This window comes from Corvus cornix, chromosome 1 (genome assembly GCF_000738735.6).
Source record: "Corvus cornix cornix isolate S_Up_H32 chromosome 1, ASM73873v5, whole genome shotgun sequence".
Lineage (NCBI taxonomy): Eukaryota > Metazoa > Chordata > Aves > Passeriformes > Corvidae > Corvus > Corvus cornix.
The window spans coordinates 42,143,622-42,166,989 of record NC_046332.1 but is presented as its reverse complement, the minus strand read 5'-3'; positions in this window follow the sequence as shown (position 1 = coordinate 42,166,989).

Here is a 23,368-nt window from a genome sequence, read left to right as displayed (position 1 = left end):
CAAGAGATTACAAAGAGGTGACATTTTCAGAGTGTCCAATGAAGAATATGGAAATATGTAAATTACTTGTTTGAAACTTAAAACTAAAAATAATCAGGTCAAATTGAGTGTTTCATAATAAAATGGACATATTTTTGAGTTATAAGTGCATTAGAAAGACAAGAAGGTAATTTTTCTTTTCCCCAATAACCTAATGCATAGAAGATACTCCTAAGAAGCCTAGGAAAACTGGATTTGGGTATAGAAAATACTGTTGAATAAAATAACTGGTGTTTTTCCTGGAATACTGCTTTTGGAGGGGTAGAGTTAAATCACAGTAGGTATTTCAGGGCTGTGTTTTGAATTTGTGCTTGAAACAGTGTTGATACCACAGGGATGTTTTGGTCACTGCTGAGCAGGGCTTGCACAGTCAAGGCCTTTTCTGCCTCATACCCTACCCCACCAGTGAGAAGACTGGGAGGGGTGCACAACTGTCTTGGGGTGACAACAATGAATCGGTCTTAATTTTATCCCCCTTTTTTCATCTCTCACTGATGCTCTGTAACACACTTGGGATTTATTTTATGATGAATTACAAGATTAAATTAAAATTTGCATCTCTGAAAATTCTGGTTTATCTGTAAATATCCAATTGTATTGTTTCCTTTACCCTAAAAGCATTTGCTGTATGTATCAGTGAACTGCTGAAGTAGAAGTTTTGAACAGATTCTCCTCTTCTTACAGCAATTAAAGATTTTTTCAGTTCTGAAAATTCCTTTTGTAATAGTTTTATTCTTTTTAAACTCATAAAAATTCTCTCAGCATCATCTTCTCTGTAGATCAGTTATGTGTGTATATAACATGCAGAACTCCTAAACATCTGTAGTCTAAGGCTGCTGTTATTTTGAGACATGAAGAGGGAAGTTAGGTGCAGGAGTAATACAGAGAATTGTTAATTTTTCTGTTTCAGCCACCACATTAGGCCAGTCATTGCAACTCCTGTGCAAACCACCCAGTAGTTCCTGGATTACTGCATTCAATAGAAGAATTATGTCTTCACAAAAAATGCAAATGGCATGCAGACGTAGGCTATTTATGAAATAAATTATTGCACTGCTGGAGCAAGGCTGGAAGAAAGAGATTTAAGAGTATAACTTATACTTTTGTAGAAGCCTCATGTTGTGTGAAATAGAGGTTTTCCTAGCACTCCTGTAGCTGACCTTTCAATAAAATATTTGTTGAATAAAGCTAGACATTTTCTGCAACAAAGACTTGCATGAATAGTGCTGTTTGCAGCAGAGATCCTTTTCCTGGGGAAACGGTAATAATAATTAAGATATTGGCAGGGTTTTATTCTGATTTTTTGCCCCTGACCTAAACTTATGGAGGTTCCCCAGCAACCTCCAGGAAATTAACACTTGGCCTATGTCTCGTATTTTGCCATGTAGGAAATTCTGTACATTTGGATAGCTTTAAATGGCCTTTTGAGGTGTCGTGGTATATGTTTCAATGTATTTCTGCCTATTCCTCGCCATCTGCAAAGCCTTAACTTCATCAGCATCTCCAAGGGGAGGAAATAAGTGGTTTCAAAAGATGGAGCAATTTTCCCCTTAGCACAGGAGGCAGTGCACATGCAGGTGAGTCTTGCCCCTGGTCTTACACTCATCCATGTTTCTCCAGTGCTCCTTGGTGTCTGCAGGGCCATGAGATGCTGTAGCACTCAAGAAGTGGATGCACCCTCTATATTTGCATTGTGCTGTGCACATCTCTCCCTATAAACAGATCTATACACACAGCTCCCAGACCTACTACACTCTCTGCTTTAGCTTTTTTCCGGTTTATTCTGAGTCATCCTGCAGCTATTAACAGAATAAAATCTAGCAGATGACTTTTTCTTCAAGATTAAGGAGCACCACTAACATATTTAGATAGCTAATAAGATTATTTTCTTCAGTTTAGATTTATGTTCCACAGCTTTTGCATTTTATTGGGAATCATTTTTGACCTTAGATTACTTTTATTTGGTAATAGCAAAGATAAAAAAGCAAGTGGAAACTGCTGACTGTATTTTCTTCTGAGCTTGTACTTAAAAATTTAGCAGATGTTCTGGAATATACAGTTGAGTGTCTTGTCTGGATCAATTCTTTCAATTCCAAGAGCAGAGAAAGTGTGGAAGATGTGTCACTTGAATTTTGATAGTATTATATTTTTCTAGCTGAGATTTTTTTTCTTTAAATCCAATTTACACAGTAAAATTAGCATAAAAGTATTCACACTCTTCTGGAAATCCATTAAAAGAGTGTCTCTGATCAAGTCAAGTGCTGAAGAGTCCCAATATAGAAAGTGTTGGGCTACCATGGTGATTGTATCTATAAAAATCTATACCCTGTCAAATTTCAGGGATTAAGAGCAAACACACTTTGTGGTATACCTTATGAAAAGTCATTACTAGGAAAAAAAGAATACAGCACATAAGTACTGTGATTTTCTTCACGTGTCTGAACTCAATCCACCATGCCAGCTGTTTTGAGTGTCACCAGAGTTTGACAGTAGAGACCAAAAGCTGAACAGAAACTCTAACGAGCCTGTGCTAATTTCTGGAAGGTTTATAATGCAGTGCTGGAGAATAAGGCTAATTTCTTCTATGTGTCTGATCTGTCATTTCATCAAGGTTCATTGCTGTGAAACTCAATGAACTCCTTGAAGCAATATGAAGTGTGGCACCTGCAAGAAAGCCCTGGCCTTTAAAATCAAGCTCCCTGCTATCAGTGAGCCAGCCTGATCAGGGCCATATAAAATTTAGATATGGGTTCCCCTTTATGTACCAGGTCGACCAAAAGCTTGTTCCAGAAGCTCATTTCTCTCATAAAACAATCCTTCCTCTAATTTTCAACCTAAATTTATTTCTGTCTGGTTTACATTTTTTTCTGTGTTAGTCTCTCTTGCAGTTTATGTGATTCTTCTACCTCCACACTGGTTCTCTTTCCTTCTGACACCATCCTACTTCATCTTCCTACACCATCCCTTAGTTCCTTCATTCTGTAAAAAAAATCACTTGTAATTCCTTTCCACATCACAGCCTTCATTTTGGTAAAATGAGCAAGTCATGCTCTTTGAGTGCTGTCTGTAAAGCCAGCCTTTCTCATTTCCCTGTTCATGCTAGGAAGTTTTCTCTCCTGCTTTTGCAATTTTAACTCCTCTTCTTTTTGAGTGAGAATAGCTAGAACTTTATGGAGTTTCCAGATGAAATCTTCTGAGTACATTATAAAATGGCATTAATATTTCCTGAGCCTCTGCAAATACTTTTATTGGTACACTCTACCACTGTACAATTTTTTTCTTTTTTTTTATTTAATGTTATATCTCTTGGGTGAGAGAGATTGTAACATCTGTCTTTTGCCACCATTTGTGTTATGTCCAGTTCAGTAGGTGCTTAGGCCCTACTGTAAAGTTTAATAATAAGTTTTATTAGTAGTATCAATGAAATGCATCTCTCATTATTTGAGAATGTTGGTGATATGCTTTATTAATCCTTGGTTACCTCATTTCGCTCTGTATTTTAAGTTCATTTACTTCTTCTTGCATGTGTTCAGTTTAGTGTTTTTACTTCTCTGCTGTGGCTACCCTTCAAGAAATACAAAACAGTTTACAAATCTTGCTGTTGCATATTTAAATCTTGGTGCAATGTAACTGTGAGGGTTACTCTCCACATAATAAAGTATACAGATTTTTTACAGGAACTAGAGAAAGAGTAGTCAGTATTATAGTACATTAGTAATAGAATTATAGAACTGTAGAATTGTTTAGGTAGGAAAAGACTTTTAAGATCATCAAGTTCAACCATCAGCTGAGCAGCATCACCACATTCACTATTAAACCATGTCCTCAAGTGTCATATCCACATGTTTTTTGAATGCTTCCAGGAATGGTGAATCCACCACTTCCCTGTATAGTCTGTTCCAATGATTGACAACCCTTTGTGTGAAAAAATTTTCCTACTATCTAATCTAAATCTCCCCAGGTGCAACTTGAAGCCATTCCCTCTCATCCTATTACTTGTTACCTGTGACAAAAGACTGACCCCCACAAGTCTATGACCTCCTTTCAGGTACTTGCAGAGAGCATAAGGACCTCCTTTCATCTCCTTTTTTCCAGGCTAAACAACCCTAGATCCTTCAGCTGCTCCTCACAGGACTTGTGCTCCAGACCCTTCCCCAGCTCCGGTGCCCTTCTCTGGACACGCTCCAGCCCCTCAATGTCTTTCTGGCAGTGAGGGCCCAGAACTGAACACAGGATTGGAGGTGTGGCCTCAGCAGTGCCGAGTACAGGGGGACGGTCACTGCCCTGGTCCTGCTGGCCACACCACTGCTGATCCAGGCCAGGATGCCATCGGCCTTAATAAAAGTAATATTCATATTTTCTATGAGGTTTCTATTTAGATGACAACATATTTCTTAGACCCAATATAATTTAATTTATGCAATGACTCATGAAGAAATGTGTCTATATTTTTATATAGACTGTATAGACTGCAACAGTATACAAAAAGGAAAAAAGAGAGAGAGACGAAAATCAGAATCTTACTAGATATTCTGATATAATAAAACAGACTTTTATTTTATCTAAAGTGTGCTTTTATGACTTTAAATTCAAGATGATTGAAGACTGAGACATATAAATGCATACGTTTTATTTTTTACAGCCATAGCAGTGTGATTTAATGATTGTAAGTTGCATAGAGTATTTCTCAGTTTACTTAATATATGTTATGTACAAAGAATGTATTTACCTAACTTGAAAACAAATAAGTCTCAAAATCTATTGCTACATTTAACATTTGAATCACAATTTTTTCTAGAATCTTACACTATCCTAACCCTCGCAGTGCAGGGACCTCATTTTAAGGGAACTAAATGCAGGAAAGATCAAGACTGGAGTCTATCTGGTATGAATGCTCTTCTTGCCATTGCAAGGCTAGAGAACTGAGCATTGCTGACTGCACAGGGTTTCTCAAAGAAGATCATAGAATCATGGAATGGTTTAGGCTGGAAGTGACCTAAAATATCATGTTCCAAACACCGTGCCATGAGCAGGGACACCTTCCATTAGACCAGGTTGCTCAAAGCCTCAGCCAACCTGGTCTTGAGCCCTTCCAGGGATGAGGCCTCCACAACTTTTCTGGGCAACCCATTCCAGTACGTCACTACCCTCTGAGTAAATTATTCCTAACATCTAATCTAAATTTCTCTTTGTTTAAAATCACTACCCATTGTCCTGTCACTATCTGCCTGTGTAAAGAGCCATTCTCCCTCTATTTTATAAGCTCCGTTCAGGTACCGGAAAGCTATAATCAGGTGTTCCTGAAGCGTTCTCTCCTCTGTGCTGAACAATCCCAGCTCTCTCAACTTGTCTTCACAGGCAGGGTCTTATAGGAGACTCCAACAGCTCCGTGTCCTCCCTGTGCTGGGACCCCAGAGCTGGATGCAGCACTGCAGGTGGGGTCTCACCAGAGCAGAGCAGAGGGGCAGAATCCCCTCCCTGGCCCTGCTGCCCACGCTGCTTTGAATGCAGCCCAGGACATGACTGTCTTTCTGGGCTGCAGTCGCACACTTTTGGTTCATGTCCAGCCTCTCATCCACCGGCATCCCCAGGTGCTTCTCTGCAACGCTGGTCTCAAAGAGCTCTTCTTCCAGGCTGTAGTCATCACAGCATGCGCTATTTTGATGCCTTCTATTGATGAGGTCAATGAGACCCTTAAGCAGTATTTCTGAACTTTGGGGGAAGTAATTTACAATTTTCAGCTTTTTAAAAATCATGGCTATTTGGTGGACCAGTACAAATATTAGCCAGTTAAATTTTCCACCTACAAGTTTCTCCTTGAAAAAAATGTGACTCTGTTCACTGACAATATTAAAACTCCTGAAAATGAAGAAAGTAAATCTTGTGGCCACAGATAAATGATTATAGTAACAATTTTGAATGAATCTGCTCGTTTGTTTATTATTAATGTGTAGCTTTTTCATCTTAGAGTAGATTAAAAGCAGTCTCAGGAGAACTACCTTTTTGTTTGGTTTTGTATAATGCATAGCACAGAAGGATCTCTATAGAACTGCATAAGTAGCCTGGATTGTTGCCTGGATTAGGAATAAGTTGGCAGAAAAGAATATTTTCTATTCATCTTTTGCCCTTTGTCAGCCAGCATGGTGTTGCCTTTAAAAGCGTATGTCTTTGAAAAATATGTCCTGTATCTTTAAAGAATTGTTGTGGGGGAAAGAGGAAAAAAATAACAATTTAGCACTAAATAACTGAAAAAGAAGTTCCAAGTTCAACACAGAGACATATAAACCAGTATTTTGTCATAAATATGGTAGTTGCAGTCATTGCTGTGGTGATCTGGAGTCATCATGCCAATATTTCATTTTAGTGTCCACCTATAAAATTTAGAGGTGTAATTAAACAGCAGTCCAATTCATGTCAGACTGATCTAGAGAGAGAAATATCTGCAAATATATAATTTCACAGGTTACCTGTATGAGAACTATAAAAGCACAAAGCAAATCCAAATTTTTTTTTCTGGAATATGTCACTTGAACGTTATTTAGAGAAATAGTGGCTGCGGCTGCTATGTATCTAGAGTAGAGCCTGATTTGAAAAATATTTGGTCAGTGGTTTTTTTGGGTTGTCAGAATGTAAAGGGATTTTCTTCTAATCATTCCAATTTTGGGTATTTTCATGTGAGTGTGTCTAGGCTGTAGTGTGTGGTAGCTCCTGAAATGATAGCAGAACCCACCTCAGAGGAATTAAACACTTCTCTGGAACTGCTGCATTATTGCCTTTCATTTAATACAGGTGTTCTTAAATTTGCACCCAGTAAGGACAAAATCAAACCATAAAACATCTCAGTAAGCACTGAAGTGGGATTCTTTCCCTGTTCTGGTCTTTGAAAAGTAAAACAGTACATATTCATAAAGTGAGAGTGAAGGCAAAATTCCCTAGCTCTCTGAAAAAGATGCAAATTGAGTTGGCTGTCAGGTCAATTTGATTTGGGATGAAATAACAACATGATCAACCCATCATATGTGAAGGAAGCCTGAATTTCTTCTCAAACATCATACTGTCAGGACACATATGGCCTTGCATGAGCTTAGGGGTTTACTTATTCTAGGTATAATAGTGCATATATAGTTAGGTGTTAAATATGTGTTAAATTTTTACATGCCCTCTTAGAAAACAAGCAAAATTTTTCTGTGGTAGGAGATGTTATTGCATTTTCTGACACTACAGCAAATTTCTCTGTAATCTGTTTCTTAATCATTGTTCCTCACTTTGTTTATAGAAAATAGATGTAACATTTTTCCAATGATGCTAAATAACTCTGGTAAGTCTGATTCATGATGAGCAAATTCATAAGCATCTCAACATGTTTTTTGACAAGTAAAATGTTTTTAAGACCTCTGAATTCTCATATTCTACATACAATTTCAGCATGTGAACTACCTTAAGTGGCTTCAAAAGCTGACCACTCTAATATGCATTCCTAAAGCCAGTTACAGAATACCAGTTTCTCTGAAAGGCAACAATTCAGAGAATGACAATTACATGACCCCTTGTGACAAAAGCCTCTGTGCTAATGCACACTATTGACTTATTGAATATTTGGTAATAGGGATTTTTACTGAAAATGGGGGAAATATTTCTGAGAGGAGGATAAATATTTAGCTTTTACAGTCAAGTGCATGATACCAAATGACAGAGAACTTTTTCTTTGACAGTGCACATTAACTGAATCTAATAGAATTCAGCTCAGCCTGGCAAAAAAAGAACTAGGCAGAAAGAGAGGTTAGATAACATAGGTGGCCAAACTGTTTGGATATAGCAAACATAAGCCTTTGTACAAGACAGGCTTTATAAAAAGTCCTGTTCTTTATTCACTTACTGGAAACATGAAAAGCAATGAGAAAGTAGAATGTGCATTGTCTGTGAGTGCAGCTGTCAAAACTCTGAAGATTCAAAAAGGGTTGAAGAGTACAGTTTGATAATGCAATGTGGAAAGAGAAATTTTGCTAGCAAAGAAGGTTAAAATTGATTCATAAAGCTTGTATTGCATTTCAGCAATATGTAGGAATTAATGGCCAGAGAGATAAAAAACTATACAATCAGAGATATAGTCATGAAAACACAACTGCCTTCAGTTCTTCATGGCGTTGACACTGCAACTTTGTTGTTATTGAAATGACGGAAAATTATCTGGTTGAACAATCCATGAGAATTTTTCTGTAATAGTTGTCAACAGTTTTTCTATATTATTAAATGTCTTAGTTGTTTTCTGACCTGAGTGCAGCTTGCCCAAATGTGAAGCTTCATCCCAGTAAGCACTTTGTAAAGGACTTCTTTTTGTCAGTAGTATGATATTGTATGGATTTTTGAATTAAAAAAATGAATGATGGAGTAGCCATTAAATGTGTATATATCACAAAAGAATGAAAGAAATGCCAAAACCCTAAGTCCACAATACTGGCATATGAAGTAGCAAGTATTGTGCTAGTTAACTCAGAGCTCAGTAAATATTCAAAGATACACTGGATGTCAGCGAAATGATCTGGCTGCTTCCTTCCTTGGGATTAATACAGAGCCAAGGGTAGGTTATCAGTCACCATAAAATAAGTGATTCAGAAGTTTTCCAAATAAACAGCAATGAGATGAAACACTTTGTACTTATAACACTTTAAACAACTAAGTTATAAATTCAAAATTATTTCATATATTCAGGAAAACATTAGGATATAATGTTAAAGTCAAGGATCAACGTTTCTTAAGGGTGATCAATCATCTTAGTTTCATTTCATGACCACTTCGCTATCAATCAGGAATTCACCACACAGGAACTCAGGTCGTGCCATATGAGCATCAGAGACTGGGGTGGTGAAGATGAAGAAAGACAAAGCATACAAAAAAGGATATGTGATAAGACACAGGAATAGCTGAAAAGGAATGAAGCAATAAAAGTCTACTCTTTTAGTGAAAAATGTAGGCATATTAAAAAGAAACATCATCATCACTGTCTGTAATTAGACATATATTTAGCTAGGTTACCAGACACTTCCCATTATCTTTTGTCATTTGTGTTGAAACTTTAATCACTTGAGCTAGAATTTTCTATACCATGACAGTAGCTTTAGGCCATATAGATTTGTATCTTCCTTAAATGTCAGGTAACACCACTGGAGGGTTTCTTTAAATAAAAACAAGTGGGAGAAAAGAAGCAGGTTTTTTTTTTTTTTATTATGTTTTAAAAAATCAGAACTGCTATTTTTAAGAACTACTGAAGTTTTGAAACTAAAACTTGAAATCTGTTATATTAGATGGATCCTTATTTGGTTGAGGATTATTCTGGGTAGATTACCAGGATAAGAAAGATTTAAGATTAAAAAAGCAGAAGATCTTTCAAAAGTTCCTTCTGAGATAGATGGGAATAGGGGTTTCTTTAACTATTGCAAGGAGTCCCTGAAACTAGTTTACTCTTAGTAATACTTTTTCCTTCCAGCATGAATTGAATACCTGAAGGATATTCTGCAGAAGTCTAAAGCCCTTGGAGCCATGAAGAGTAAAGCATGAAAGAGAATATGACCAGGTTTCATATAGCATTCACAGCTATGAAGTGTAAGACAAAACATGCCATCTCTCTCAGTTCTTTGATATTTTGTCATCAGGAGTGAATAGAGATTCCATTTAGCCTGTCCAAAAATATCTGTCTGAAGAGTGAGGGAAGAGATCAGAGAGGAGGAAGTTTTCAGTGGCTTGTCTGGATAAAGTTTTATTTCTATGTCTGAAATTGGTTTTGATAAGAAACATGGGATGTATTGGAGATTCTAGATTTAAATTAGACGATGTACAAAATTTTTTACATTCTTTTTGTGATATATGATATATGACACCTTACAAGATTTTAAGGTCGTGTATTGATTGTTATAGAGAAGTGGAAAATTATACAGAAATAGCAATATTCCCTTTCTGAAGAGGGACAGTAAGTGAAACTTGGAAAGGATAATGAATAGCAGAGGTATTAATGTCACAGAAAAATCATCCAAGTTGGATTAAAGCAGGAACTCCATCTGTACTTGAGTTGGGAGGAAGCAGAATAAAGGAAGAATTCCAGCTCTGATGCAGTGAAGTGAGGATGACATGGGAATATGTGGTCAAAAGGTTTCTGGCTTGAAAGTACCCCAGAAAGTACATTTTGAATAGCATGTCCTCAAATATGTTGTAATTGCATATTTCAGTATCACTTGTAACCTCTTTATCGCCAAACTCATAACCATTCCTGTCCAAACCTTTTTCTAAAACACAAATACACCCGGGCTTAGCTGTACTGAAGAGCCTAATACCATAGGACAAGATTGATGAGGAGGAAAACAGAGATCTGAAGATAAAGTGTTGCAAGGAAACAGCAGATGAATATATGGAAAGAAATACTGTCATTCTGGAGATAATACATCTTCAAAGATGGGCTTGTAGAGCTCAGAGTCTGGGAAAGAAGACGTTGACTGAAATATGCTGAGCCATAGTCTGCAGAGATATGTCTGGATGCTTGAGGCACAAAGAACCTGGAGTCCAGGAAGGGAAAGACTTTGCTTTGTGTGATCACTTCTGAGGTTGCTTACAGACACATCCCTGAATTTCAAGGGTGCTGTACACTTGTTTTTCTATTAAACTATGTGAGTTGGTCAAGTAGCTGAAAAAGAGATCCCTGATATTTACTTTCAAATCAAAGTGTTCACAATAGGTGAAAACAATCATTTTAGCAAAGGCTTTTGGCAGTTTTTTTCTTCAGCTATAAAATGAAGTTGATCCTACAGTCTAAACTCACAGGTATTCTGTGAAGCTAAATTGGCTTATACCTTTGAAATGCTTACATGGTGAAAAAAAACAGGAAGAAAATAATTGTTTGTAGTACAAATTCTGAAAATTGGTTAAACAGACATATGAACACACATTGGGTTGAAAGATCAAAGTGGTTATTGAGAAGATATTAATGAAGAAGGAACTGCGCGAAAAACAAATGAACAATATCTGTGTCAGGTCTGCATCAAAAGTAAGCATAAAGAGGTGAATTAGAAAGACTTGTGTTATATATATAGTCATAGTTACCTCCCCTATTCTAGTCTGTTGAATTTAAGGCACAAATACTTAAAAACACACAGGCCTTTCTTCTTTGTGTGAAATCAAATGCTTTCCTGGAACCAAATTCCAAAATTGTATATATTAATAAAAATTGCGTGAGAGAGAATATGCTCCCCAAAAACCACCAGAACAGGTGGAGATGCCTGAAGGAAGCTGCAGGGGTGGGGAGGAGTTGGAAGTGTCAGAAAAGAAGGAGTGAAGTTGAGCCTAGAAAGAAGAGGGAGTGGGAGGAATATGCTTTTGGGTTTGGGGTCTTTTTTCTAGGGTTTTGGTGTATTGGGGTTGTTTGGTTTTCTTTAGTTTTGGGGTGGCTTTTTTGGGGTGGTTAGTTGGTTAGTTGGGGGTTTGGAGGTTTTTTTGTTAGTTCTTTTCTCCTCAGTATCATTCTCTATTTGTAATTGGCAATAGATTAACTTAATCTTTTCCAAGCTGAGTCTGCTTTGCTTGATGATAATTAGTGGATGATGTCTGTGTTCTTAACTCAGCCCATGAGTTTTTTTAATGTAATTTTGTCCCCTTATTCTGTTGAGGAGGGGAAGCAAGAGAGTGCTTTGGTGAGCACCTGACAGCCAGCTAAGGTTGCTACCACAAGAGCTCTGAGTTTTCCTCTCAAAGAAGGGATTGATTTTGCCTAATTCAACTTTGGAAAAAGATTGCATGCATTACAGAAACAAAATGTTTTTACTTGAAATGTCAAAAATGTTGAAACATCTGCTGTGTAGGTATTGTATCTATTGAGATCAGAAATGTGGGTCTACGGTGGAACTGGAAAACTCTAGAAAGTCAATGTGTACAGATACTCTGTCTCTTGGAAGCAAGCAAATTAAAAATGAATGCATATAGTACTATTAAGTAAATGATTGAAAATAGCCACGACTTAATGAAGAGGCAGGTTAGGAGGAAGATGTATCACTTTTACACACTATTCCACACCTGCTTGAATTTCTTCTGTTTGCCAGATACCAGTGAGTAGCTCTACCCATTTTCCTGAGAATGAAAACTGCTTTGTGAAAATTTAGAACCAAGTGTGAGAAATGTTTACAATAAATGGAATAATTTCTCTGTCACATTTATGAAAGGATAGCAGAGTGTGTGGATGCATCATCACAAATACTACTTTAGCCTTTTATTCACACGCACAATTTTCACAGAAAAAACTGCTCTATTCCTGTTTGCAGAAACAGGAATAGAGAAAAGTGATGTCAAAAATTTCCCAGAACCTCTAGAGAGATGGATTGGTGTCACTAGCATATTAAGGAAAGCTTCTCAGAATCAAGAAGCAGTCTCCCTGTATGGTGGATGAAACATTACAAAAGAAGGCTGCAAAATACCTCCATCTAAGGTGACCACCACCAATAATAAAGTATTATTAGCAATGAAGAAAGATAGAATTTCTAAAGGTGAATAAATTAATGCTTTTTGTTCTGATAGAAGCTTTTAGATGGAACACTTTACAGCTTTCTGATGAAGGGAATAGTACTTACAGGTGCATAGGGGCATACTCAGTCTATATTTGTTAAATTGCAGGCACAATGTTAAAAATCACTCCAAAAGGGAGAGAAAATGTAGTTTGATGCATTGTGAGAGATATATTTAGTCCTAACATTTGATATGAATTTGCTAGCTTTTGAGTGGTGATCATTGAAAATGATTTTTGGGAGTAAAGAGCAGTCAGTCAGTCAGAAATAAGGATCAGAGACGCCTGAGAAGAAAAATTCTCCATTGATGGCAAATTTTGTCACTGCTAGGTTTCTATCACTTCTTCTAAATACTCTCTGCAAAAGAAAAAATCAATTCTTTGAAAATATTTTCTACCATGCTTTACATTTAACTCTTTTTAGTGAGGCTAGTGAAGTCTAACACAAAAAAACCCAGGATATTATTTATCCCAGGAGTTTTTTGTGGTAGTAGTGTTTTTGTTTTATTGTTGGTATTGTTTGTTTGTTTGGTTTGGGGTTTTTTTGTTTGTTTGGGTTTTTGTTTTTTGGGTTTTTTTCTGCTTAAATGATATGGAAAGCCTGCAGAAAAGTGCTAATGGATGTTGAATAGGTATTTCCTTTTTCAGGTGCAGGGACCAGAAAATACATCTATCCTGTCCTGTGAACCGTGTATTACAAGAGGTGTCTGTTTCTATATATAATATTATTTTTGATAATAGAAGACTTAAAAAGGGGTTGCATAAGTTCTTATAAAACTATATGTTCCATTTTGTTTTGCAAGGAACATTTTCCTTGCTAGGTTATGTTCAGCCTTTTCAATCTAATTTGGTCTCCAGCTTGAACAAAAAAATGCTGTCAGAGAGTAAAGCATCTGTTGGTAGTAACAGTTCAGGAATCTCACAGAATCTCCGAACGGGTCAGACTGGAAGGGACCACAGTGGGTTGTCTGGTCCAACTTCCCTGCTCAAGCTGGGCCATCCTAGAGCACAGGGCACAGGATTGTGTTCAGATGGTTGTTGATTAAGTCCAGTGAGGGAGACTCCACAACCTCTCCGGGCAACTGTTCCAGGGCTCAGTCACCCACAGAGTGAAAAATTCTTCCTCATGTTCTGGTGAAACTTCTGTGCATCAGCTTCTACCCATTGCTTCTTGTCCCAATTGCTTGACACCACTGAGAAGAGCCTGGCTCCATCCTCTTGACACCCTCCCTTTGGATACTTCTAAACACTGATAAGTTCCTTCTCAGTCATCTCTTCTTGAGGCTGAACAGGCCCAGCTCCATCAGCCTGTCCTCATAACAGGGATGCTCCAATCCCTTAATCATCTTCGCTGCCCTCCACTAGACTCTCTCCAGGAGCTCCGTGTACTGAGGAGCCCAGCACTGGACACAGCATTCCAGATGTGCCTCAACAGGGCTGAGTAGAGGAGCATGATCATGTCTCTCGACCTGCTGACAAAGCTCTTCCTAATGCACCCCAGGATCCCTCTGGCCTTTTTGGCCACAAGGACGCTGTTGGCTCATGGTCTACCAGGACCCCCAGGTCCTTCTCTGCAGAGCTGCTTTCCAGCTGTTCAGACCCCAGCCCGTGCTGGTACATGGGGTTATTATTCTCCAGGTGCAGGAGCCTGCATTTGTCTTTGCTGAACTGCATTAGGTGTCCCTCTGCTCAACTCCCAAGCCTGCCCAGGTTGAATTTCATATGCGGTCACATGCAGAAATTGCAGCGTTCAAACCTTAAGGGTAAGTCAAGCCCAGTCCAGTGAAATCTCACTGCACCAACAGAAAATGTTTTATAGTAAAAAGGTCACTGAAAGGTATATGCTTCTTCACAGGCTCCAGAAAGACCATCATGTTATAATATCATGTTACTAGATTTATTTCTTATTTGTCAATTAAGCCCAGTAATGGAAATCTTTAGCTTGAAGAAACTGAGCAACTGCAAAGCGATCAAAACAGTCCAGGCAAAACCTGCAGTTGTCTTCCCAGAAACTTCTTGTTTACTCAGTTCATCACAAAACTGGTTGTCTGTCACGTATGCCACATAGGTGAAGGTACTAATTGCGGTGCTCTAGGCTAAATAAACACAAGCATAGAGCAGAATGTCACCAGCAGAATAGATAGAATTCAACTCTCTTTCAATAAGGAATCAAGTCTCAGGACACAGCTGATGAAAGAATAATTGAAAAATAAAAAGGACATGTTCTGGTGCAGGAGTGGCAGGAAATACTTTTCTTTTTCCTCTGCAAGAAGAAATAAAACAGATTTCAGAAATATCCCAGTTCAACAAAGGGATAAACCCAGGTTTTTTGTAAATAGTAATAATAATTGCAAGGTAGACCAGACATGCTAGATGAATTTGGAGGGTATATTTGCCTTGAGTGTCTGAAATCCAAATAGACCTTGCAATTATTTTATTGGGCTAGTCTAAACCCTTCATCTTGGCCCTGTTGGTCACTTTGGGGCAGTGCTTTCAGGCTCTCTTTAAGCTGCACAAATGTTCACTGCAGCAGAGGTTTGTTCAGTTACTGAACATTTGTGGTTTCAACCAACCCTACTGCAAGCCCTGTCCCCAAATAAGGAGCTTTGGATAACTCTGAAATTTGTATAAATTATTTTTTAGGCAGAAACAGAAAAAACTTGTTGCCTGTAAGTAACTGACATTGTCCCTCTGAAAGTGAAGTTTCAAACTTCCAGTTCAAGTGACTAGAACAGCCACTACAGACAAGAATTTCAGCTATACATATTCTACAGCTGGACTTCATATAGAAGCAGAATGCCATGCATTAGTAAAAAAATATTTTCTTTATGACATCTCACACAAATCCATATTTGACTACATAGAAAACAACCTTAAATAAGAGAAACACCTTATGTGGAAGCTCTATTTTACTTTATTTTCATGAAATGAGGGTGTTTTTTTACTTGCTTATACTCAGATGCCTCTGTTATTATTATTCAAACTGCTTATAAGCCATAAATGGTAGAACTGAAACAAACAAGTAATAGGCAAATCAAAAGGAAAAAAAATATGAAAGAAAATTTCCACACAATGTTGTCTTAATTATGTTTTTGCTAACAGTAGAGATGATTTTACCACTCAGTTCAAAGGAATCAGGAATAGAAGCAGTTTAAGAGTCCTTGAAAATCTCAGGTGATGGACACTATAATTGATTTCTACCCAGATCAAGAAATACATGTATTTTAGGGAATAGGCAGCAGAGCAGGAAACACACAATCAAAAAGTGGTAATATCCACTGAAGTCTGTAACATTCCTCAGAGGTGAAATTTATGAGTGAAAAAAAAAGTATTATCTACACAAAGAATTACATTTAATTAGCATGCATAAATATATTCTGCTTGCTACAGAATAAATCCTAAATCCTTGGGAAAATGCAGTGCATCAAAACCAGAAGTGTTGCTTTGCAAGAGAAACATTTGTTTTTTGTTCTCATAGCACTCTTCCCTTGCCTTTAGCAGCCTGTTTTTTGGCTGTGTATTGTATTTTGCTTTATTTTTCCTTGTCTTTTTGATTCCCTGGATTGGAATAAAATAAAGCCAGTCTGTGCTGTACTTGAATGCTGAGCTCCATGGACTGTTCCAGCAGTCTATCTTTGATGCCCTATTTACATAGTATTGCCATTGATTGCTCTAATTGTTTGATCCTGGCACATCCATTTCAGCTTTAGCAAGTTAAGACTTTATTCCCCATTCATAGCAATTGAATTCAGTTCATTAAATCTATAACTCTAAGGGCTCGGTGTGTTCCATATGCACATAAAATGTCTTTGTGTATTATGACTGATGCATTCTTAGGGATTATTTAATCCAGTGGGTCATGTTAGTTTTCAGACTATTGCCATTGTGATAAGGCAGATCATACGTAGAGGGAGTTGGGATGGATCCTTAGGGATCAAGCTAATAGTAGGTCAGTAGCTCGTGTCTAACACATCACAATAGGTGACGTGATGGCTGTGTTTTAAAAGCAAGTTATTGGTAACTGATTCCTCACAGAATAAAACAGAAACTGGAGCTGTACAGGAACAGAGGACCTCTGAAGATCATTGGAAACCAAATACTATTGGAAGCCTGTGAAATCCAGTGTCGATTGTGTTGAATAAATTTCCTTAAAACAGTGTTTTTTACACCTTTTCACATCAAGAACAACCCATCCACCCTCCATGGAAGGTTTAATTTCATTTTTGATAGGAGCCACTGCAAGCTGTAGTTATAGCTAAGGACCTTCACCAGAAAAGTAAAATTATTGTAACAGCTTTTAAAGCCAGTTTTGTACTTTGGAAAAATAGATGCTGTGGCATCTGATAGGGGATACATCAGAGAAATTTTTAGTAACATTTGTTCCATGAAGATAACAGTAGCACAGCACTTCCTAGTCTAATTGCATTTGTGATATATATATAAACCCAACGTGTATTTATAGATCTGACACAATGGCATTCTGCCCTCCCTCTTGATGTTTTATCCTTAACCAATGAATTCTTCTCTGCAGCAAAATTTGCCAGAAAAAAATTAAGCCTAGTTTTTCAGTTCTGAACTAAATAAAGGAAACCAACTTCCCCACCTGCTGTGGCTGGCTGAATACAGAGAGAAAAGCGGTGTTAATTCAAAACAAAATCACACAGTGAAATCCATTCACAGCTATTCTCATGTTCTGCTTGCTTTCCACATGGAACTAAAAACATCTGTCTGAAGCAAATTTTCTTTCTGAGGGGGTGCCTTTGTAAACGCGGTTTCATTAGGAACACACCTGCCGGTCAGTGAGCAAATATGTACTCTGATCTCCCATGGATCTTGCCTTCCACCATGGCTTCCAAAATATCTGGGGTGTGTGTCAACTCTGCATATTGCTAAATCCTCACTAGGGCATGTCAGATGAACTAAATAATCTTTTTGTAATAGAAATCTCTGCTTGCTAGCATAAAGCTACGATTATCCCATATAAAGAGGCTGGTTTTCCACAATTTTTTATCCATTTTCAAATAACTGCATTACCTCACATTTCCATGTGAGGCAAGAACTCACAGATGCTGATTTATAAACACTGTGACATTCAGAATGAAAGGTAAGAGTACTGCTACTGACCCAAAATGACAATATTTCTGATTTCTGTGAAGTCCAGTTCAATTATTTTAAGGATCAATGGCCCCATAAGCACCAGAGAGAAAGAGCAGCTGGACATTATGATTATTTTTAACTCTCTGTCTTATCAATAATGTGTGGTAAAACGTGAGATAACTTTGACCTTTCACGTGATCCTCCAAAGCATTATTAAGACTTCTTAGAAGTTGAATTCTTCTTACTTAAACTTGAAATAGATAACTTTATTATGTCTTTTGTATATATTTCAAACTTCAGCTTTGACCCTGAAAATACAGAATTACAGAAGTGTGTGTCTTCATGAAGATAATGCCTATCAACCTCACAATTTTACCCCAGAAGATTTAGTTCCTGCTTTTTTTAAAATCATGAAAAAAATTTGATTATTGTCTGTAAGATGAGATTTCACCTTGTATCCAAGTTTTAAATGGCAACAAAAGGTCTTCTAAAATGTCTTCATAAATATCTCTTTAAAGAAGCATCCAGATATCTATATCCTTTTCCCACATCTTCCAGAATGAGTAGTTGAGGATAGACTGCCATAACCTCAGACTGTAGTTTGATGTTCTTTCTGAACGTGGACACATCCCCCATTTTCATGTACACTTCTACTTCTCCATTTTTGGAGAAGTGACAGAAAACAGAAACTTCTCCATTTTTGCATTTTAACTGTTTAATCTATTTTTCTACTGGCATCTCTTAGGATCTTTCATTTGTAGATATCATACCCAAACACCTCAGATCTTTAAAGTGAAAGTCTTAGTCTCACAATGCTACAGTGATGAACTAAGGAATTATACTCATTTTGATAGAAAGGGGAATAAGAAGCACAAAATATAAGTACATTTTGCAAGATAGTATCAAATGAACCTGCCACCCTGGAAGAGCAAAAACTCAGTTCTCACTAATCTGCGCCTATCATCAGGGTCACAGGATGATCACTAAAGCTGCAGGCAAACTGCTGCTCAAGATTACTGATCCTAGGGAATGTCTAAATAATGTGCTCACTTGCAAGACAACTTTACCATCAGAGCTCTGGTAAACTGTAATAAAAAGCATTTTCATGGAGTTCCACCTCTCTTTTTTATCCGTGACTGCATTATCCCAAGCTGATCATATTACACTTCAGTCAAGACATTGTACTTTTCAGTGATGGGAAACCATTATCCAGTGATTTATTCCTGAGACACCAGTCCCCAGCCAGTGAGATACTAATAAAGGGAAGGGAGGAACCAAGTGGATTCTAGCTGCACTGCTGATCTCCTTACTGCAGGCTGTATCAGGGTGATGCTGTTCCAAGAAGGCAAAAGCAAAAAAAATTAAAAGATGGACCTCTGCCATTTTCCTTTGTTGTATTTGCCTCTGGCTTTGCACAGCATTTGGATGAGAGTGGTAAGGCACGTGATCCAAGATGAAGAGGTGAGATAGTAAAGGAAACAATTCTTGTTTCTCCTGCTGATTGTTTCCTTTCACTATCTCACCTCTTCATCTTGGATCATGTGCCAATCACGTGGATCACTAGGTGGATTGACACTCTACAAATTTTTTTCATCATTTTAAGTGATAATGGTATATAGCAATCTTTCTGAAAATATCTTTCTTTTGGTTATCCTGGTGCACATTCAGCACATGATGTCTGTGATTTTCTAGAAATCTATCTGTGAATGTGGATATAGATTTAAATGTTTCTGCTGAAAAAAGAAAATAAAGAAAAAAAGAGAAAAAAGGTAAAAAAAGGAAAAAATAATTAAAAGAGGTGTTCATAACACATAAAGAACTAGCTTACACCCTGATCTGACCTACCTAGGTCAGACACAAAATTGTGACATCCCAAACCAAATTTTTTGTACACCAAAGGCACTAAATGCAGTGAAATATTTTCTTATTCTTCACTTTTCTTCTCCTTCTTTTGTGGTATTCCACACATCTATTCCATAGCTCTTTCTATGTATAATTCTATCCCATAGTTGTTCTACTATCCTTCCTACAGCTACACTCATAATATATGTCAATTTTAAGATCAGTAAAGTAACAGAAAAAGAAAAAAAGAAATGCGCCATTCGATCTATTGACTTGAAAACAGTCGTCACCTTTTCCAAAAAATCCTTTTCTTGTCTGTTTGGGTACGCCACATTTAAGGGGTTAAAGGCCTCTGCATACAAGCTGGGAAAGCAGAAATATGTTGCTTCATGCTGGAAGGAGATAAGGGAGGCTGTGAAATGCTAGACAAGAGAGAAAGAAATTTTAGCTGGGAGTAGGTCACTCTTCTTTCATAGAGCAATGTCTATTAATAATTTTCTGCAGCTTACATTTCCCTCTCAGCAGAGTATTTATCTCTCCAGGTTACTGTTGTATAATAGTAAATTCTTAAGGTTTGTTTTTCTATTAGGTCACAAAGTGCCAGATAACTTTACAGCATGTCCAAATAATTCAACATCTCACCAAAAAAAAAGGTTGTAGCAGCTATTAATATGTGTGGCCCTCAAGGCTAACATAGGAAAACTGGAGCCTTTATTATTTTTTTCATTAATTTCTAAAATGTGGGTTTGCTGAGGTGTGAGTGCAGGATGGTGTAAATTTTTAAACAGTGGCACTCTCAGCAGTTATGCAGAGGTCTGTAAATACAGCTTGTCTCAGAGGACTGTAGTACTTGAACAGTGCTCTGCACTGGAACAGCACAAGAGAACTTTCTATTAATTTATGGTGCTTAGGGGTGTTCAGTACCTGCTCACACTTTCCATAAGAAATCCAGAAGCAAGCCTAGCATCAGCCATCTGCCACAGTGGGGATGATCAGATGGAGTTATCCCTGAAATGAAAAAATTATATCTAGGCAGTTTTGGCTTCTCCTCCCTGCTCCATCCCCTCAGCCCCCACCTCCTGTCCATGAAGGAAAGGAAAGAGTTAAGATGTATTCTTATGTTTCTTAAGCTGAACAAGACTGAGTTATTTGAAACAGACTATCTGAATGCTATCACAGGATGGAAACCAACAAGCGTTTTCAGTACTACAGTGCATTATGGATTCAAAGTCCTGTTGACTGCATTCCTGAGCTGATTCCACTGCTCCTTTAGGTAGGGAGTGGGGAAAAACTTGGTCTGAGAAACTCTTACATGAAAATCACCTTGAAAATCCTGTATGTGTTACACCTTTTAAGAAGTATGTGATACTAGCACTCTTCATATCTTACATAGAGTTTGGTTTATGGACAATACATCTGAGTGCTCGGTTTATCCCTTACACCCAGAGTCAGCAGCAAGGACTGGAAAATTCATGTAGAAAGATAAGTTTCATTTGGCTGCAAATTTGTTCTGTTGTAGAAGTTCCTCATATTTTTTAATAGCAGAATATACGTGCTAAGAGCTGTAATAATATTCTACAGAAGAAAAAACAAATGAAGAGGAAGAGAATGAAGGTAGAAGTAGGGCTGAGAAGTGTGATAGGACAGGGAAGAGACAGAAAAAATCTAATAAATCTCAATATAAAGTGAATGGCTGGTCAAAATTTTTAATTGGGATTGTGATGCTGCCTACATGCTGTGGGAAATAAGAGAGTAAAAGTGGAAGCCATTCAACAAGATTCAAATGAATTCAACAAGATATAATTGTCTTGGGGACAAATAATTTTGAAATAAGTGACACTTTAAGTCACGAATCTGGTGGTAAGGATTTGGGGCATTAGAAAAATCAGGAAAGATAGAGGGAGAGGTGGAGTTGAAGGGTGCAGGAGAAAAATATTGTATGGTAAGTGAATACATGTTAGGATTGTGGAATTGTGATTTGGACAGCTGGAAGCTTTGAAGAAAAAATGAGAAAAACATGAAATGGGATAATAAAGAACAGGTCTCAGAAAAAAAGATTAGGCTAGACGGAAAAGTTATCTTTATTTCAAAAGATAATTGGGTTTTGTAGCAGAAATATCTCTAAAACATCTAATTGATCTAGATCATTGCATAACTCACCTTTTAATAAGGCTCACAATAATTCCATATGGAGATTTGCTAGGAAAAATTGAGATAAATATAAAAGGTTTAACGTGCATACAGCTCACAGGAAAAAAAGAAATGGGTAATGCTGAACTGTAAAGTCTTGAGCTTAAGTGCTAAGAGTGCAAATATTAAAGAGTCATTTTCAAGATGCAGGTCCTTTGATGTTGTGATTAATAAATTTCACTCAAAAAGTAGAAATGTTCTAATGAGATGTGTTGAATATTTGAAAATGGCAGGTAGTGTTAATATGGAGTAATAAAAGGATGTTACTCAGAGATAGCTGGCATTCAGATTGATGTGATGTAAATAGAATAGCATATAAAATTATGAAGTACAAAGGACTTTAATTATTAAAGGCTAATAAATGAAATCAAGCAAAGCCCTTGTAATAATCTTAGAGTTTATCAATGGGATGCCATGGGAAGGAAGTGTATTTGAGTGCATTCATCAATCACAGGATAATTTGTGTGCTGCCATTGTAAAGTGATGGTGAAAAAAGCTAGTAAAAGACTGGGATATGTCAGGGGAGACATTTCCAGCGGAGGAAGGGAGAATATTAATGTGACTGTAGCAGCCTTGGATGCAACCTGATCTGGAATATTGTGTTCAATTCCTCATTCATAGTCAGGCGAGATGAATTTGAAAAAGTGCAAGAAACAGGCTGTTATGATTCTCAGGGGAAGGAAGAGTCTATTTCATGAAAGGACACTGAAAGAGCTTAGAATTTTAGCAGAACAAAAGCAGAGAAGGGATAAGATTGCTGTCTTTAAATACATCAGGATGGTAAAGCCAGAGACAGGAAGGAAGTGTTTAAGTTAAAGAACAGTATTGGCTCAGGAACAAGTGGGAACAAACTGTCCACGAATAAATTTAAGCTGGAAAGGAAATGAGGGCACAATGCTCTGGTTTTCAATAAAAGAACTTTTGGAAATTGTTTATATTATATTATGTTTTTTACATTTATTTTTTACAGCATAGCATAGCATAGCATAGCATAGCATGATAAGATTGCTTTCTATGAGAGTGTCACAGGAATTTTGCTCCAGTTCTCTGTTTCTCATTTTGTGTGAATGTGTAAATGCCTGCATGTATAAATATTTAATTGCAGTAAAACTGGGGGTCATCTGGGATTACTTAAACAGAGATGCAAAAGGCAGGCTAACTCTATGTATTTACACAATAGTTGGAGTCAGGGATTTTCTGAGTAGATACTACCCTGAAATGAGGTAAATGTTGCTTTAGAAAACATATATCTAAGCATCATACCTATAATATTTAGATAAAGTTGTGGATTAAACTGCTCACATTCCGTTCCTATGCTCAAACCAATTTTGTTGTCTTAGCCAAAGCACAGAAAGAGAGATTAAAACTGATAACAAGTAAGGATACAAATATACCTTTGTGGTTCCATAATTTGTTTTTTGTTCTGTAAGGAAAAGAAAAGCCTCTCTGTTTCTGACTGGTTTGGGATTTCTTGGTTTGTGGTTTTGGTTTTTTTTCCTCTGTAGGATTAACTTCTTATGAGTAAATGGATTTGAGTGGGAAGATGGTAAAGGAGTCTATTATTCTAGTCTAGAAGTGACACAACCTACCTAGAAGATAGTGTGGGAGAGTACATGGCCAGTTTTGGGGGAGAAATACCTCAAAGAATTGCGTTATGATATT